The sequence below is a fragment of the Synchiropus splendidus genome, chromosome 3 (assembly GCF_027744825.2).
Source record: "Synchiropus splendidus isolate RoL2022-P1 chromosome 3, RoL_Sspl_1.0, whole genome shotgun sequence".
In the NCBI taxonomy this organism is placed as follows: domain Eukaryota; kingdom Metazoa; phylum Chordata; class Actinopteri; order Syngnathiformes; family Callionymidae; genus Synchiropus; species Synchiropus splendidus.
Genome location: NC_071336.1, coordinates 32,760,675 through 32,780,903, shown reverse-complemented (window position 1 = coordinate 32,780,903; position 20,229 = coordinate 32,760,675). Strand labels below are relative to the sequence as shown.

Genomic DNA, 20,229 nt, shown 5'->3' with positions numbered 1-20,229 from the left:
GTATAGTGACCCAAAGAATGAGATACAAGCAGCTGACACATTGAACCAACCCATCCATCGTTATAAAAAAATATTTTGTTCGATTTGTTCTATTTTTTGTTGCAGATTATTAGGCTTGTTGAAAAAATGTTTGTATGTAAGTAATGGCTGAATTTGTCTTATTGAATCATCTGTTCATTTATATATTTATTTATTTGCTTATGTTACCATTGTGATACACAACAATCTTATAATAATATAAAACAATAATAATCGTTTTATATAGTTATTTTTATTATTATTATTATTACATTTTTGTGTTTTTTAGATTGATAACTATAATAATAATTGTTATAATCACAGATATATGTTAATTATGGACAAATATAAATAAATAAGACATTTTTTAACTTCCATAAAAATAGAAAAGTACTCAGAGGTCGAATACTTCGGCCAGCCACCTTGTTATTGACCTACATATATTTTATCCATATAGATAGTTAGTGTAAGAAATATCCATAGTGCAATACGCTCCATGCAACAGCAGGTGGCAGTAACCAACCCACAGTCACGGGAGATGCAAAGAAGCAGCTACTGCCAAAAACTCAATTCTGATTCAAAGCCAAATTTTGTTCTTAGAAAGTTGATTTATTTCAGAGATTCCAGTGTGTGGTGTGAAGGTGTTTGGTTTGTTCTCGTCTTTGTCGACCACTCTCCATTGAAAAACAGAACAAGAAACTTTAATATTTCTTTGAGTAGCTAACTCATTTGTTATTTCACTATTATATTTACAGTGGTACCTCGGTTATCGACCACAGTCCGTTCCAGACGGCCGTTCAAGAAGTGATTTGTTCGAAATCTGAATGGATTTTTCCCATGACAATGAATGGAAAAAGAAATAAAGCGTTCCGAGCCTTAAAATAGTCTTTTGTAGGAGTGAATGTAGAGTGTCTGCTGCAGGTGGCTGTTCCTCTATGTGTGTGGCCGCTGCATGTGGGAGGGGTTGCCGAGTGAGTGAGGTCTCTCCAGAAGGGAAGAGGTGCCCGGTGCGTGTCCAGCTCTGAATGTGCGCTTCTGTGCAGTTTGGCTGTGACAAAGTCATAAACCAAGTCACGCTCTGTCCCAGACTGGCCTCATCCCTGTCCCAGCTCCAGCCCACAACAGGACATCAAACCCTGGAGTGAGCGCTCCAGCACCTCCCCTGTGACACTCTACCACGCTCCAGTGTGGAGACAGGAAAGGTTTTACACCTCAATATGAAGAAAAAACAGTCAGTAAATGGAGCTAACGGGACACGTCTGCATACAGAGGCTGCGTTATACACAATAACAAAGCGTGTCGTGGGTCAGCTGATCGGTCCGCACACAGTTTTTTCTTGCTTTTTTCGGGGGCGTTTGAATTCTGGATTTTCGTTCGAAATCCGAAGCAAAAAATTCTGGAAATTTTTGTTCGAACCCCAATTTGTTCGAAGTCCGGATCGTTCGAAAACCAAGGTACCACTGTGGTTATTTAAGAAATGTTACTCCCGTTTCTTTTGGTATCTAACTCACATTAGAGGAAACATAATGTAAACATGGTAGACATACTCACTCAGTTAAATGGACCCTCTAAAATTGCCCCTAGCTGCGCGTGTTTGTGTGTGTGTGACAGGCGATGGACTGGCCACCTGTCCAGGATGTATTCCTGCCTCTCGCCAATGACTGCCCACAACCCTGACCAGGACTAAGTCATGGGTGAAGTGAAGATGGATGTATGTTGTATGTATTTGAATGCATCACTTGTGTGTGTTCTTATATACGTCTCAGTTAAAAAGCTTATTTTGTTGGTTTCACTGTGAAAGACTCCGTCTCCCGGATATCTCCGTCCCTCACCGTGTATCTGCCTTGTGCTCTCGTCGCTCTCTTGCTTCTGGCAGAGAGCCCACTGCGCGTGCTCTTTGTGCCACGCTGACATGATGATTGCTGGCGTCCATGAAACTGGAATGAATCAGAGCCGTTTCCCGTCCTCGCCCACCGACTTCTATCTTCACCTGACTCACCGGGCTGCCATGGAGACTGGAGTGATGGATTCCTTCACACGGCGCGGCCCCTGCATTTACAGTAGCCTCCGATATTCACGGCTGCTGCTATACTTCCTGAAGTTGTTACTGTTTAAGTGGTGTTTTTTCAACGCCACCGCCGGCCTTTATGTTCCTGTCTTGTTTTTGTCACTGTCAGACGGGCTGCTGGTGTGAGTCTGGATGCGTCAGCCCCGAGGCGGCGGCGGCGGCGGCGGCGGCAGATGATCGACAGGCGGTGATTGAATCCCTGATGGAAAAGGACAATAACATCTTTTTTCCTCTGAGTGGATGAAGATACAGGCTGTCGTGCGCCCCCCTGGCACCGGAGTGAAGGAAGCTGGAAGGTTAATAGCAGGGAGGGGGCGCAATAGCAGCCAGCGTCAGAAGCAAGCACAACCAAGAATGCCACGGCTGCTTCACCGGGACACCCCAGAAAAGAAAAAAAAAGGTCCCTCTCATTATAATGTTAATGAGCACGCGCTGGATAATGCGTGATGGATCACCAATCATTCTGGCAGGAGTTGGTCACATAAATAATAAAACTGATCTGGATGCAAAATCCATCCTAAGCAGATTAAACGTTTGGCGGTGCTGCTATCCATCGTCATTCCGGGCCGACGTGATGGATGGGGAGCGGAGAGGGACGCTACACATGAGGTTCTGAGAGCAGATGAGTCGGGTTCAAGTGCGGGGCGAGAAATCGCCTCGTGAAGAGTCTCGGCTAAAAGTTGTGTATTTCAGTAATGTCTGATCTGAATGAAGGTATCACGCTGAAGCTTCCTGGCTAGTTGTCGGTTCCGCTAGTCTATAACTTTTTAGCTGAGTTTTCAGTTTTCAATGGTTCTCGTGTTTTTCCCAATGTTTTGTTGGTTACACTGATTTGCAGTCTCGAGTTACAAGTTGATGTGGCAAAGTCTGTCACTCTGTCTGCTACGAATGGGTGGATCCACTCACATGTGGGTCTGTAGGACTCAAAAGATGCAGGGGGGGCCGACAAAAAGTCACAGAGAACTTCATGAATAATGTCAGGGGTTTCACAAACTCGCCAAAACGGCTGGACTTTTCAAGGAATTCTGGTCCAAATAAATGGAACCAATGTCCAACTAAGAGGTCCAATGAATAGACAGTAATCCAGAGAATCATCAGAGAAAACAGGGAAGTGAATGGTCGTACCGATTGTCTGAACCGCCCCGTGAGTCAGTTGAAATCAGCTGAGGTTCTTAGAAGCCTGCCAGCGGAAGAAGTGGACCTCCAACCCAAAATCTATAGGCAGTGATCAACACTAGAGACAAGAGCTACCTATCTAACTGTCATCCATCCACTGTATCTATCCGCTCCCATATTGTTCTGCAACAGTTTACAATAGAGCCTCCGCATGGAAATCAGTTGCATGGATTGTTGTATCTTTTGAATTTTGTTGTATCAAAGTACCTTGACTGGTGTTGGGGAATCCCACACATCTGAGTGAGTCTCTAAGAGACTAGGTGCTAAATAAAGAGTGTGAGTCACTGTATCCCACACATCTGAGTGAGTCCCTAAGAGACTAGGTGCTAAATAAAGAGTGTAAGCCACTGTATCCCACACATCTGAGTGAGTCCCTAAGAGACTAGGTGCTAAATAAAGAGTGTGAGCCACTGTATCCCACACATCTGAGTGAGTCCCTAAGAGACTAGGTGCTAAATAAAGAGTGTGAGCTACTGTATCCCACACATCTGAGTGAGTCCCTAAGAGACTAGGTGCTAAATAAAGAGTGTGAGTCACTGTATCCCACACATCTGAGTGAGGCCCTCAGAGACTAGGTGCTAAATAAAGAGCGTGAGCCACTGTATCCCACACATCTGAGTGAGGCCCTAAGAGACTAGGTGCTAAATAAAGAGCGTGAGCCATTGAATCCCACACATCTGAGTGAGTCCCTAAGAGACTAGGTGCTAAATAAAGTGCGTGAGCCACTGAATCCCACACATCTGAGTGAGTCCCTAAGAGACTAGGTGCTAAATAAAGAGCGTGAGCCACTGAATCCCACACATCTGAGTGAATCCCTAAGAGATTAGGTGCTAAATAAAGAGCGTGAGCCACTGAATCCCACACATCTGAGTGAGTACCTAAGAGACTAGGTGCTAAATAAAGAGCTTGAGCCACTGAATCCCACACATCTGAGTGAGTCCTTCCAATCCAGAGTTGCGGGGAGTGAAACCATATGAATATGGTGCAACTCTGATTCTAGCAACTGCTACATCCCTTTGAATCTCTCTTTGGAGCCTCAAGATAAAAAGCAAGTCTCTCTCATGGAGTCCCACACGTCTGCGTTCAGTGACGTGACTTGGGCAGAGAGTGAATCCTGAGTAGCTCGATAGAAAATAAAATTTAAAAAAAGTTGTTGGAAGGAATTATTTCAGTCGAATTATTTAACACTGAAACCACCATCATACGGATCTGGCTGGTCCCCTCATCTGACTCGCTTTAGTCAGTCGGACTTGAGCCCGTAATAAGCGAGCTGTCGCTGCAGGAGGGAAGCAATCGCTCGTCCTCGTCCGTCGCGTGCTCCTTTGTTGATCCGAGCCGACCGCGGCGCGATGACTCCACCTGCCTGTTGTAATTTCTCGCACCATTGAGCTTTAGTTTTTGCAGAATCGCGCTCACTTTGTGCGGCTAATTACGACTATTCCGACGATAACTGCTCGACGCCTGCTCGCACTTGGCGCGGCCCATTCTTCCTGAACAAACACAGAACGCTCTCGGAGCATGTGTGAGGCTTGCTGAGGGGAAAATGAGAGGAAATTTGTGTTTTTCCGCACAAAGACAGGACGAGGCGTTTTCATCAAAAGGCGGCTCCTGAATCGTAATGTCGATACATAATTGGTGCGGCTTCCCACTCGTGTCCTTGTGTATGATTTGAATTCATCCAGCTCGTCCGTCTCCGCGCTCGTAAATCACGCTCCAGGAGACTGGGCCAGACTCGGCAGAGTCGTTCTGACCCGGCACTCCACGAAAACATCCATAACAGCAGCTACACGGAGCAGCAGGGAACAATAACAGTATTTTTACCGCCTCATCCTTTACCAGGTCGTGAGATCAATCGCTTCATATATGATTTTAAGACTTTCCTTCACCCAGACTTCAGGGTCCCGGTATGTTCCCATCCCAGAGGGCAGATCCAAGTGGGGACTCCAGAATGAGGCACAATCTTTTCTACACATCCCAATGATGGGTGTGGTGAACAGGGAGAGATGTTGGAGGGAGCTGGCTTCTCGTGATGGGTAGATGAGGTATCATGAAACAGTGTTGCAGAGTTGATGAAACAACTCATGGCGCTCTTGGTTTAGAAATGATGTGAGGTTTCATTGAATGAGTTGTTCAAGTCCAAATATTTTACAGCAGACAGTGCCATCTGGTGGCCTCTGAAAATCAGGACACTGTTTCATGAAGCCTCATCTACCATTCAATACTGTGTCATGAAACCTCATTGACCCATCACTGCTGGCTTCTTCTTCATGACATCGATAGCCTCATTGTGTTGTGCTTCGTCTTCACTCTTTGTGTTTGAATGCCATCCAAGTCTCACCGTGAGTCACATCGCTTTGTTGCAGAGACAACAGCTACTTCTAAGAGTTATGGAGTCGCGTGTGTGGAATGGCCACATGATGACAGGCTATCAGCATCATCACAAACCTTATGAGAACGCTGTGATTTATGAGGAGCAATATGGAAGTGCGTTACTCACTCACTTCTGTCAAAATAAAGAGATCTTTTATGGCCATTAGTCCCATAAGGCCCTTTCACATTGTTCTCACCCATTACTTTTGTTCCTTTCAGATGTAAGCTGCTTTGTTGTGTACCACAATTCAATTTTGCCGCGCAGATTTTAGCGTCTTAAAGCTCCTCAAATGAACATTTTTACAATGGTAGAAAACTAATCCATGTTTTCGAAAAACGTATTTTCTTTCTACTATTGATGGGTGAATGAGACAGTGCATGAAATAGTGTCCTGATGTTCAGCGGCCACTAGATGGTGCTCTTGGTTTAGAAATGATGTGAGGTTTTATGGAATCACTTGTTCAAGTCCAAACATTTTACAGCAGACAGCGCCATCTGGTGGCCTCTGAAAATTATGACACTGTTTCATGAAACCTCATCTACCCATCAGTGCCATGCGTGGTCCTTTATCTGTATCCAGGCGGCCCTCATGAGGGTAGGAGAAACTTTACATTTTTTCTTTATCATTATGATTTGAATTTTAACTGTTTTCCAGGTCTCCGTGGACTTTAAGTTGTTACAGTTGTTACAAATCTTGCAATAAAGTGTCTTTACATCACTTGCATGTTTCAGTTCTGTTACCGAGATATTTACCACATGCAAATATCTTCAGATATTTATCAATTATATTGAGTTGCTTTCAATAAAATATCAATAAATAATAGATTTATCGCATTTTTAGTTTAGTTGTTTTGAGTTCTTCTTCTGTCCTCTGTTATTTTGGCCGCTCACCACAGTATATACTGTATTTTGGCCCCTTAGGAAGTTGAGTTTCTCTTCCCGTCTTAAGGGACATGAGGTTTGGAAAGAAATTGATTTCAATTTCAGGTCTGAAATGGTGCCATTATTAAGCAGTGGTTGGTCGAGCAGTTCCAGTTGGGGGCGCCAGACTGCAGTGGGATACAGTGGTTTCCCTGCTGTTGGAGAGCGTCTGAAACAAGAAGCAAGTTCGAACCAGTGAAACGCATTTTCATGTTCCGAACAGCGTCGAACCAACTTGGGTTTGCCCTCTAAACTGTTTCCGAGATGATTGGCAGACTGGCTTTGTGTGACGTTCACAAGCACAGTGTTATGCAGAGACGCGCATCTGAGCGAGCGAGAAGTTGACAAGTACATTTGACCCACTGATGTTGTTTTGAAAACAGCATTGCTGCAGAATTAGAGCTGCGCAGGAATGATTGATGTAGCCCTCGATCGGGCCGTGTGTGTGTGTGTGTGTGTCTCCTGTGCGTGTGTGTGGGCGGCTGTGCCAGAGACCAATTGTTCTCGCTGCAGGTCCACGTTGTTTCCTGCATGCGCTTCAATATGTTCCTGAAATTATTTTTTTCCTGCCAATTTTGTTTTCAGCCGTGATCCGTCTTCACCTCCTGTTTTTCTTTGACAGAAACCAACATTTTATTTTGGTTCAGTGATTCAGTCCAGGTGCCCTTGAGCACAACAAAACATAAGTTCAATGTCAAAATAAATACATAAATAAAACTAGAATAAACCGGTCGGCCTGTTTAAAAAACACAAGATAACTAATGCAGTAAATAATAAATGTGTTCTGGAGTGCAGCATAAATTGAAAATGACTACCTTTTTTCTGTGTAAAGTGAAATTTGATGAGTCAAAAATCTACTTCCTCTGACTCAGATTGCCTCCCTATTCTGATCCTAAAGTCACAGGACGAAGCAAAGTTGTTTCTAAAAGGTTAAAGGGACAGTGACCTGGTTGACCACTGGACGGCTGCCTAGTGCAGGGATCAAAACAATCTCCTGTGGACTCTTGTCACCATCGATCCATCTCTCCTTGTGAATCCATGACCTCAGCTGACCACCTAGGTGAGGAACATTCCAATTTCTGAATGTAGGAGAACTGTTCATGTCGCAGGGGCAGCAGCCATTGGGAAGAGGGCCAGTTTTCAAAGGTTTCAATCTCTCCAGAAACCTCTTTCATCTAGGGAACATTGATGTGTATCCAGGTCAACCAAGCCACGTAATTGTGCCACCATACTCTGGGTCTGCCCCGGGGCCTCCCCCCATGTCTCCTTGAACACGTCACTCAGAGGGCATCCAGTAGTAATCCAGACGTGATGCTGGAGCTGCAGTTTAACTCTGTTCTCCAGGTCACTTCCCAAAGCCTCTGGCCACAGGTGGGAGTTAAGAGTATTGAAGGACCAGTCCACAATGTGTGGACGTAATGTCCTTCTGCTGTGAGTCGCAGGACTTTGGATCATGAAACCATCTCCTGCTTGGATCGTGACACTAAAGCGATCTCATGCTCCCAAGGTGGCGCCACAGCTCCGGTTGTTAAGATGGAAATTCCTAGTCAGTTTTGCTGGCAACAGTCATGAGTCTGGGAGTCACAGTCGCTGTGCTGCAGCAGAGTGACAGGGACCTCTTTAGATACAAGCCGTCTTGAGCAAACAAAGTACGTTTAATAAATGCCCCGCTCTCAATCACCAGCATCTTTATGTCTTTGTTCGCCGACTTCTAATTGAAGTCTCTGAACCAGCAGATGGAGGAGACAGTGGGGACGGAGGGAAACAGGATTAGCTCAGAGACTAACAAGCATCCTGCCTGGAATATGTTCATTAATGTTGTAAACGTTAAAGAGAGACTGAGTGGTGAGACGAGGAGCTGCCTGGATAAGGAGCCGTGGGGAAGTGCAAGATTGATGTTGAAACCTGTGAACAGAGGCGGCCCCAGTCTGTCTCTCCAGGAGATGGCGATGTCGCGATCGCAACGAGTCGCGCAACTTCTTGAGGCGCTGCAATTTTGAGACTTTCCCGCCAATTCCACCAATCACTTTTCTCTGCTTTGACCCACCTCTGTACGCGGCATGTGCATCATCATAATCCCTCCCTCCATGTTGAGTCATGTGCGATGCCAAACGCTCACATTTGCCCACAAATATCACCCACAAATATCGCCACCAAGGTTTCCGATTCGGACGTGAAGGATCCTGAATCCATTCCTAAATGTCTAAATTCCTGTGGATGAAATGTAGAACAGATGGAAGTAAAAAGCGGAACTGAACCCGAACACTATACGGGGCGAACATAAACAAACACGGCTTACATCTCTCTCCAGGCTGTTTCTGACTCTCTACATTCTGACTCTGCGGAACAGATCAGCAGCTACTGTTTGCATTGGCTGGATTAATGAACAACTCCGCTCTCACACACACAAACACTCCCCACCTTTACCTCTCAGACTCCGCCCATCCAAATCTCCGTCAGGCTCCGCCCTTGTGAGCAGCTCCGTAACAAAAAAACCAGCGCTCACTACACACTGTCAACCTGGAAACTACTCACGCAGCATCATCGTAAACAAGATGGACTTATTTTATCATCAGATTTTATCTAGCATGAACTTATATTTATTGTGTGTGCATTCTTTGCACTTGAAATACTCACATGAAAATATATGCGGTTCAAATATTTGCAGCCTGGAGCTTTTTTTAGGCTAGAAATTCTACGAGCCAATTTGAAAAGGTCCTTGTTTCCTGTCAAAACCATGAATGATTGCAACTTTCACCACATTTTTTAAAAAATAACATAGCATTTTTGGTCGTAACCAATCAAAACCCAAATCCTGACGGGACTGCCCTATAGATCATTGATGTTCTGTACATGATTTTTAAATGAGTTTCTGTGTCTCAGTCGAACACTACAGTTCTACAGTTGTCCAAACTATATTTCGAAGTGATTTTTGTCGGACTTTGATGTTTCGTGTTGAGAAAAACTGAAAAACTACGCTGGGGTTTTTCTAGTTTAGGGGGCCGTGGTGCCACTGAAACACAGAGGATTGTTTCCTCCTATTGAGAAATGGTCACAACTACTTATGTAGTAAAGTCGTTCTGTCCTTTGGAGGATCCAGAACGGAGGTGAGCTGTCGCATTGCAAAGCAGGTCAGAATGAGCGCAGAATAATTTCATACTCAACTGAAGCCCACATCTATAGGTGAGCCGTTGGCCTGCCTGACAAGGCCAAATATGGCCGACAGTCTTCTGCCGCCGACATTTGACATTTGCAAGTTTCACGATTTTCTGTGGCAGAGTACAGTGTCTTGCTGATCCCGCTCGGTACAGTCTGTAGCCCGAGACCTACAAAAGAAAATGCTGAAATTCCTGCCTGACACTTTGGTGTGACCTTCAGCACGGCAGAGCGGCGTGATAGATGTGGAGACACCAAGTGGGATTCGAACCATTCGGCTGGACGGTAAAGTGGAGCAATAAAGGCGGCAGTATTTCAGCGCAGTGTGAAAGCATGACCCCACTGGCAGGTGAAGAGTGACTGTTGGCTCTAATTGAGACGAGCCGGCTACGTGGGACCACCGCGGCGCGACCTTTCCACCGCGCATCAACTCGGCAGACAGACCCTCATTACAACGCTGACAAAGACTGCAGGAATGGAAAATCTGCCCTTTTACACCTCATAACAATCGATGGCGGCCTCTTAATTCTGCCCGTAACAGTCCCCATTCACTGGGGGCAGAAATCAGCTCCATTTAATCGCTGGCGTGTTGTGTGAGCAATGCTTTGTGACTCGTCATTACACACGCGGTCGTAATTGCTCTGACCCCGGGGCTTTTTTTTTTCCTTGGACCCTTGCTCACAGGCCTCGGCAGCTTAGCGCTTCGAATCAGGAATCGGTGTGACGGACTCATCGGGGCTTTTCTTGCCGGCGAATGGAGACGGACAGTATAAACAAAAACAGCCGCTAACTCTGCCCGCAGCCATATCGCTCTGCTCTCATCTGTTCGTGTCGTTCCTTTCCACGCTGCAACGTTAACTCCTCCCGCGTCTCCTCGTCCGGCCTCCTCTCTAATGCGTCTGCTGTGGTGTTCTGACTCACAGCGTGATGATGGGTCAGCGCCTCCAGCCACACTGTCCAGTAAAAGGTCACCAGAAGCCTGATGGCAGATTAAATCCCTCAACCTTGTTGCTGTTCGCATAAGCAGCAGCCAGAAATAGACTTTTTTTAACAGCTTCAGAGGGAAGTGGCGGAAATATGATGCATGAAATATGTCTCCTTGCCTCCTTTCAGAAATGAGGAGCAAACCATCAGTGATGGAAACAAGCATCCAGGATCCCATCTTGGGATGTTGTGGTGACCAGGAAACCTGGCGGTTCAGTCCAGGCAGTAGTGCTGTAGTCAAGACCACAGCAACCGAGACCAAGACATTATCCAGACTGGAGAGTATCAAGACAAAACCGAGTCATTTGGAGGTGGATTCTGAGACAGTGTATATAAAGAGGAGTGCCGCAACTAACACTTATTTTTGTTGTCGACTAATCTTTTCATTATTTTTTCGATTCGTTGACTAGCCGCGATGACCCTTGTTTGGACCTATTTTGAATTTCTGTTGAACCTAAAGTTGTTTAAATCATGTGATACTCCGACACCATACATTATGAAACAAGTATATTAAAATAGTGACACATCATCCAGGACCATGTGAAGCATGAAGCATAAAACAGTTGACAGAGAGCTCCAGTTCTTTCTTAATCGGTCCTTGAGAAGAAGTTAAAATCATCAGTATTCATATATGTATGTCATATAAAATATCTGATCACCATCCACTTCAAAAGGTCTTGTTTGAATACTAATCTAAAACCATGTGTTCAGTGCAGCTCCCCAGTTCAGTTCTGGTTATTTGGAGGAGGAGATCGACCGAGGACACTTCTCTACATCTACAACAAGTTAGCACCGTGCTAACCGACATGCTAGCTGTTAGCTGGAGGGCGTGTGGCGTCACAGACCAAACACGGAACACTCTTTCATCATTCCACCATGGTGTCGCAGGGGTTTGCTCAACCTTAAGACGCGTTATCTTCGCAAACAAAACGAAGCCACACTTTTGAACACTACGACCCGTCACCACTCAAACTCCTCCGTGACTGTGACTGAGGCGGACAGTCGGAGGTGGTGAGGCGGAGTGCGCAGTGACGACGGCCAGTTGGAGTCGGACCTCAGTCAGGAACCAATGAGCGGATGGAGCGCTAGTTTCTGGGATATGTGATAGGAAGTAAGCAAAAATCATGTTTTTTTCTGTGCTAACAAGCCTTTGGGTGACTGTAAACATGTCGTGTCCCAAACTTTAAGACCCTCGAAAAGTGTTTGCTGCGGGGTTAAGATTTCTCAGTGGACAAGGAGTGAAGCTGAAATTCTTCAGTCGCACACAAGTGCCGTGTCACTGTGTAGCTCCTCTGTTTATCGTGTTCTTTATCCAGTCATTGTGTGTATTTGCTTTTTGTTGTGCAGTTCATGCTGATCCTACAGCTTCAGGATCAGAGGAGAAATGGTGAAGAGTTGCATGACAGCTGGATGTCCTCATGGAGCGTGGAAGCCTGTTCTTCTGACCAAATGATGAAGAGCGTCACCAGATATAGGTGAAGCTAGTTTAAGGACTGAGGGACGAGTGGCAACCATCTGCATTGGGTTGCATTGTAGGATGATTTTGCCCTGAAAGTTGCCTCAAACTGGTTTGGAATCCGACTGCAAATAACCAGGGTTTCACAGTGTAAACAAGCCATGATAGTTAGCTATCAGAACAGCAGGGAAGCTATCAGAAACATGGGTGAGGAGGCGTCAATACTCGCCAGTAAAAGACCCAGTCAGTCCCACTGTTGACCCAAATGCATGACCTGTTTTTCCCTGCTGACCCTTCTGAAGAGAGTTTTACATTCCATTTACATTAGCGTTCAGTGTTGCCGTCCGTCTCTCATCTGTTCAGACACTTCATCCTCTCACAACAGTCCGAGTCATTGCTTCCACCATGACATGGTTGGATTCAAAACAAGTCCTTGGTTCACATTAAGCTGCTCTTCTTCCTCAAAATACATTGACAAATCCCTCATTATTGGCTGATATTGTATCCCACCAGTAATGCCACAAAATGGCGGCAGAGTTTGACCCACTGATAAGAACTTGGTCATGTATTTTATGGAAGTGTGTGGAAACCAAATTCTATTAAACTCTTTTGTATACTCAAAATCAAAACCCAGTATTTCTTCTTATTTGTATTATGTATTGGTTGATGTTGGTGGCATTTAAGTCGTCTTAGTTATTCAGTGGTTTGTTACTTTGCTTGTTTAATCGTTTGTTTCAGTATCTTTGTCAAATGACTCGCAGCAGATCAGATGCCACGTTGGTCTGTTACATGTGGTGTTAATTCATTCAGTCTTTGTTCACGGCCTCACTGGTTGTTTGCAAGATTTGTTCTTCACAATTCCACTGGTGTTGGTGTCTTCATGGAAGTGATGGCGTTGAACTTTTGCAGACGGTAGCAGAGGAGTCCACCTGCTTCAGTGCGAACGGCGGAGCAAACATTTGGAAGGGGAAACTGTAGTCATGCGGATGAACCTTCAGGAAAGCGCAGGGAGGATTGTTTCTAATGAAAGTGACCTGATTTGTTCTCCGCCAAAGCTCCAGAAGCAAACACGCCTAATGGAACCTCCACAAAATTATTCCGCAGCAGCTCATTTATCTCGCCGCTCTAAATTGCTTAAACTCAGCTCTTCTCTTTCCTTTTTTTTTATCGCCGTCTGTTACGGATTTAATTAGCGAAGCCGGCGGAGGGATAATGACTCTTACCTGAACTTTACAGAAGAGGTGGGAGCAGGAGATTTGGCACGTTCTCTATGGATTTTGTGACATTTCTGATAAGAGTGGACCGGCTGTTCTGGGGTGCGGGGAGACTCATCAGCTGCTCACTGTCTCAGAGGAGCTGCTGAAGAGGTTTTCTCCTCTTTGTGATCTGGTCTCTTGGTGAGGATCATCGACGGCCCCTCGCTCCCATTTCAGTGTGTGGTGTTTGGATGTTCATGAGCTCCTGTTTTGTGATGGTTCGGTGAGGCTTCATGAAACAGTGCCGTGATTTCCAGAGGCCACCAGATGGCGCTGTCTGCTGTAAAATGTTTGGACTTGGAACAGCTCATTCAGTGAAAGCTCACATCATTTCTAAACCAAGAGCGTCATCTAGTGGCCTCTGAATATTAGGACACTGTTTCATTGACCCTGCAATACTGTTTCATGATACCTCATCTACCAATCACTGTGCCTGGTCCTCCCCCCAGTTCAACACTTTGACAGCGAGGCAACCAGGAGGCAACCTGATGAGAGGCCCGAGCCACCTCATCTGGTGAGAGGGACGGCAGAACAATTGTTTAAAAAAAGAGGCTTGTCGAGTGTTGGGCAGATGAGGTATCATGAAACAGTTTAGGAGGGTTGATGAAACAGTGTCCTAATTTTCAGAGGCCGCTAGACGGCGCTTTTGGTTTAGAGATGATGTGAGGTTTCATTGAATGAGTTGTTCAAGTCCAAACACAAACACAGCAGACAGCGCCATCTGGTGGCCTCTGAAAATCAGGACCCTGTTTCATGAAGCCTCATCAACCCATCACCGGTTGCTCACTTTCCACACTGAAAATAAATACATACATCATTAGAAAATACAATACTTAAAAATATGGAAATATCTACACTAAACAGTGCGGAAAATACAATAACACAGGATTATACAAGATGTGGTCACTGGCCTCTTCAATAAAGGACAGTGACCAAAAAAAGGGAAAGGGAGGGGACAGCCATGATTTAAAGCCAAAACACACAAAGAAGAATTAAATCGGAGAAGCAACACGTAATACACGACCATGAAACCAGGCATAATGAAACAATGCAAATGAAGGGAAAAAATTGTGTAAATATATGACAACTGTTACACTTACTCCTTATAAAATATATATGTTTTGCTATCTTTTGGATTCAAAGACTGCCAGGTAAAGAATCTTTCCCTCGCACAAGAGTTCTGCAACTGTTCGTCTCAAACTGTCACATAAAAAAAGACTTTGGAGCCAGAAAGTGGTGTAAACAAGTGTGCGCACTTCCTCAATATTAGAATTATGCTCATGAGCGTCACCCTTATTAGTGGCTTCCACCTTAAATATGCGGCGCGTGTTTAAAAATACCCGGCTCATCCTTCAAAACGTCTGAGAACAAACCGGAGCCGGCTTTCTTACGCGACTCTTTTGGGAGTAGGAAAGTGTGTCACCGTTTTCTCAGCAGCTTCACCTGTGTGACAGAATTGCTAATGAGCCGAGTCTGTATTTATTCACCTCCTCTAACGAGGGACGAGGCTGCACTGGCTTCCGTCGCCGCAGATTTGACTCAGCCCAGCGACTGTTATTGTTCATCAAATGTTCATTAGAAGACCAGTGACCGGTCGGAGACGGTGTCAGTCCGCTGCTGGATGGAGGGAAGGGGATGGAAGGACGAAGGTGCGGGACGACAGAGGCGTTTGTGGCGGTCAGACAGCGCCGCACTGTGGTGATTTTTAGTTAGTACAAATTTAAGATTCCATCTTGACGCTGCAATAATAGTGAGAATTCATTCAAATATTTGCCCCTTTATTTCTTGGTAATTTTTTTTCTTTTGCTCTTGAATTGAATGTACTGGTCTGTACTTTTATTTAAAGCTTAAAAAGTGTTATTGCAAGTGGTGAGACTTGTATGTAAAATATTTATTTTCTTCCAGTGTATTACGTTTGTCCGGTCACAAGGGGGTGGAGCCTGACCCAAGTATACGGTGTAGGGGCGGGGACACCCTGAACGGACCTCAGCTGTATTCAGAGCTGGGTTTATACACAAAAAAATGAGTTTTATGAAGTTAAACCGCCTCCATTTGAAGTTTGGTTTGGGTTCTGAGCAACCATATAGTCTCTCCTATGCAGGCGAATTGGCGCATTTGTATAGGAGAGACTACGCAGATGCTCTGTTGGTTCCCTGGCTGCACTGTGCGACATGGTGTTGTTAAAAGTGTGGAAAGTGTTAAGGTGGTCAACGATCAGGTCACGCACACACACGTTTGTTTTGCTATTTTTGTGAGGACCTCTGACTCCCATAACCCCTTCCCCAGTCTCTCCTCCTAAACTTTAACCATGCAAAGCAAATGGCTCACCTGAACCTGGACTTGGAACCAAACTGAAACCCAATTATAATGACCCAGTTATTTTGAAGTTTTCATCCTCAAAACTCTATGGGGACCGGCCAAGAGAGATCAAAAGACTCGTCAACATAAGAATATTAATACATGTATACACACACTGGTGTTTCTATCCTTGTGAGGACATTGTGAGATTTCTCAGAGTCTCAGTAGCGTCTCATCGTGGAGTTTCATGTTAGTTTTTTCATGTTCAGAGTGGCCTTTTATATGAGATATGAATGAGTTTTGGGGTGTTTTTTACACCCCTGCTTCCAAGTGACTTTAGCTTTAGGCTTTGAAGAGGTCAATGCTTTGCTCAATGGGGTTTTGTCCACTGTTCTTTTCACTTGATTTCTTGCTTGAACGACTGTTGTTTCCTTTTCTTTTACTCGGCTGTTTATTTGATCAATAGATTTGCCTGTTTAAATGCGCTGGAAGGTCCGTCCCTTCATCTTTTCGATCCCTCTGTGGTTTTAATGAGCTCACCATGAAACCAGAGCTCAGTAGGTGGCGCTCTCACTTCAAAAATGACGTGGGGTTTTATTGAAACTGCTGTCCTGAGGCGAAGCTGGAAGAGCGGAGAGCGCCATCATGTGGTCGTTGGGAGCGAGGACACTTTGATCCGCACCAGCGTTTGTCGTTAACTTTTCTTCATTTTCTTCTTAAGAGCGGTCGATCGTTGTGGTTTGCTTCGCTGCCGCTTGTGAGTGAGTTCATCCAGTGTCTCTCTGCGCAGTGGGTTTGTGCAGATGAGGCGTTTGGAGGATTGTTTTTCGATATAACATCCTGAAACCGCTGGAGTGCGACATTAACAGCCGCAACGCAGCCTCTCATCTGCTTGTGATTCAAGGCGAGATGTGTCCCGTCCGTCTCACCTCAGCAGCGGCGGAGTGACCGCGCGTCTCGGCTGAATTAGATGCGGTGCCGAGACCAGCAGCAACAGTCAGGGGGTCAGAACTGAAGTATTTCTCCGTGAGGTTCCGGTGACCCGCGCGGGTGGGGGGGAAGGAAGGGACAGAACCGGATCAAAGTGATTTGAGTGAGACATTTTCACTCTCAGATGTGTTGTACTCCAGCACGGTGGAGCAGTGGTTGGTGCTGCAGCACTGCAAGAAGAGGGTTCCAGATGATGACCTGTGTATTTCTTTTTTCCTTCCGGGACCCTGGTTTCCTCCCACAATCCAAAAACACCCAGGTTCAGTGGTGAATGGATGCGTCCTATGATGGTCTGTTGATCTGTCCAGGGTGTCCCCCACACCTCACACAGCACAGCTCGATCCAATTCAGGGAATAAGCAGTTGAAAATATATTGGGATTTTGTGTGGTTTAAATGCGAAGGGAAATCTCAAACTGACCCGCAAAAGGGCCACAGTGGGTGCAGGTTTTTGTTCCAGAGCTGAAAGCACAAACCGGTTGACCAGTCAGGTGTCGGCTGAAACAAACAGCGCCAGACTGAAGACCAAATGATGACAGCCTTCAGACACCTGATTGGTGAGTCGGTGTCCTCTTGCTTGGTTGGAACAAAAGCCTGCACCCACTGCGGCCCTTTGAGGACCGGTTTGTCACCTGTGGTTTGATGGATCGTTTAAAATAAAGACTCTTAAATCTAAAGTGATTAAAGAACAGACTTGATAAATCGATCTCATATGTGAAACTTGTCATTTTTCTTTGTTTTCTGAGCCGCAAAGAAAGTATGTGTTCAATTGCTCAGTCAAGACAAACTGGAAAGATTCACATCGGAAGATGTTTCAACAGTCACATGTAAAATAACAAGCCACAAACACGACATATATTTATGTTCAAATTTGGCGATTGCGTCATATCTACCTGCAAAAACAAGTGATTTAAGAAGGACCTTATTTATGCCATGACGGTCTCGAGTTAGTTGGCGTGGTGCGCGTCTCCTTAGTGGCCACAAGATGGCAGCATTTACTCAACTAGGTTGACCAGGCTCAAACGGTTATTTTAAATAGAAATACAGTGGTGCCTCGGTTCTCGACCACAATTCGTTCCACACGGCCGTTCGAGAAGCGATTTGTTTGAAATCTGAATCGATTTTTCCCATTACAATGAATGGAAAAAGAACTAATGCGTTCCAAGCCTTAAAATAGTCTTTTGTAGGAGTGAATGTAGAGCGTCTGCTGCAGGTGGCTGTTCCTCTATGTGTGTGGCCGCTGCATGTGGGAGGGGTTGCCGAGTGAGTGACGTCTCTCCAGAAGTGAAGAGGTGCCCGGTGCGTGTCCCGCTCTGAATGTGCGCTTCTGTGCAGTTTGGCTGTGACAAAGTCATAAACCAAGTCACGCTCTGTCCCAGACTGGCCTCATCCCTGTCCCAGCTCCAGCCCACAACAGGACATCAAACCCTGGAGTGAGCGCTCCAGCACCTCCCCTGTGACACTCTACCACGCTCCAGTGTGGAGACAGGAAAGGTTTTACACCTCAATATGAAGAAAAAACAGTCAGTAAATGGAGCTAATGGGACACGTCTGCATACAGAGGCTGCGTTATACACAATGCCAAATCGCCTCGTGGGTCAGCTGGTCGGTCCACGCACGTTATGGTTTTTCCGGCTTTTTTTCCAGGGTGTTCAAGTTCTGGATTTTCGTTTGAAATCAGAAGCAAAAAAATCTCTAAATTTTTGTTCGAATTCCAAGACATTTGAAAACCGAGGCACCACTACTGTACTGCATAAGTACTACCATAAATTACTAATACTAATCACAATAATGTGAAGACGAACCTGTTCACCTTGTGAAGAGCGGTGTAATTCAAATGAAGGTTAATTGGTTCGTGTCACTTAAAACAATCGGTTAAATACAATAACATTTCCACACTCAGCCCTCACAGACCACGATGAGCCAGATCCATCATCCCGCTGACGTATATTCACTTATTCAGTTCCAAACTGGAGAGTGTCTAATGAGCTGAGCGAGTCAGAGAACGGTGAAATCTGACGACTGGAGTGGATTTATATCCATCATGAAGAAATCTTCCCCTCAGGCCGCCACTGTACGGCTTCATCTCGCCTCCAAATGAGGATCATTTGTTCGCAGCCAGTCTTTGAAATGTCAGCTGAGATAGTGCGAGGATGGATGGCGCCGTTAGGAAGATAGCTGTGTCTTAAAAAGGCTAATGATGTTCCGCGTGGCTGTGAAAGATTAACAAGTAGCTGGTAACTTGCCGTGAGATCGACAGCTGCTCGCTTCACGCCTCAGTCGTTACGATTTAACAAGAAAATAGCATGAACAGAAGGGGCTTTATCCCTCGGACCTCACTGTGCTCGCCTGCGGCCCCGGAACATCCACCCCCACCTGCCTTCCTCACTCACCGACAAAGTATCGGCCTCTTTTAGCCTCTGCCTTGTCTGCATCTGATCCCTGGCAACCGACCTCGTCTTCCGTCCATCGCACTGATCCGATCTATGAAACTGCACCCCATCTCGATTTGACTTGTCTGTCTTTGTTTCGAGCCCATCAATGAGAACCTTGTCTCACATCTGGATGGTTACTCACCTGCATCCAAACAAAAGTGTATTTGTCTCCACTAAATGATGAAATATTCTGAAACACCAACAAACCAAAATCCTGGTGCTCATCCTGCCGGAGTCAAAACTTCCATATCGATTTTCTGTTTCCTCAAAATGCATCTTCCCCCCAAAGAAACTTCTTCCCAGCCCACACAACGATAATGTAATATGGTGAAATGAATCACCCAAATACTGCAACCAAGCCGCTTCCTTATCTGTGTCGCCGTGGTAACAGAGTCCCCATCTGCAAGTATGATGAGCTGCTGCTTTCCTCCACAGCGAGTCCAGAGGTCCGTGTTCGCCACAGTCTCTGTTCTGCACACAGAGAGGGCACCTTTTCTGTGGATTCATGCGACACAGATTCATCCACTCACAGTCACTCTTTACCATTTTACTGAGACACTTTTCCCTCTGTGATTTTTCCCTCCCTGATCACATTTACAGACCTTTTGGGTTTTTTGTTGTCAAAACAGTTGCTCTGTATCTCCTTAACACCCATTATTTGCATGAGTCCACCGTGCACACAGGAGGGAGCAGCTGCCCTTCTGGCTCAGCTCAGGTTCAGCGCAGTCCATCAAGTTCTCTTCAAGCATTGTATACTCACCAACAAGAAGCAGTGATGGGCAGATGAGAATCATGAAACAGTGTTGCAGGGTTGATGAAACAGTGTCCTCATTTTCAGAGGCCACTAGGTGGCGCTCATGGTTTAGAAATAATGTGAAGTTTCATTGAAGGAGTTGTTCTGGGCCAAACGTTTTACAGTAGACAGCGCCATCTGGTGGCCTCTAGGAATCAGGACACTGTGCTGTTTCCCAGAATGCATCAAAACCTGCTTTCTAGAATGACGCCCCGTGAATGTGTGTTCACGTAACTAATCCAGTTTCAGGATTTAGACACTGCTGCTGCTATCTCTGGCTGGCCATTAGGGGGCGCCTGAAAGACAGCTG

At 45.5% G+C, this 20,229-nt stretch overlaps 1 protein-coding gene across 3 annotated transcripts in view; it reads left to right on the top strand.

Moving 5' to 3' along the window:
- The window catches only part of LOC128755682 (RNA-binding Raly-like protein), a 128,027-nt gene that overhangs the window by 67,645 nt on the left and 40,153 nt on the right, over nucleotides 1-20,229 (top strand). The gene's annotated exons all lie outside the window — the stretch shown is intronic.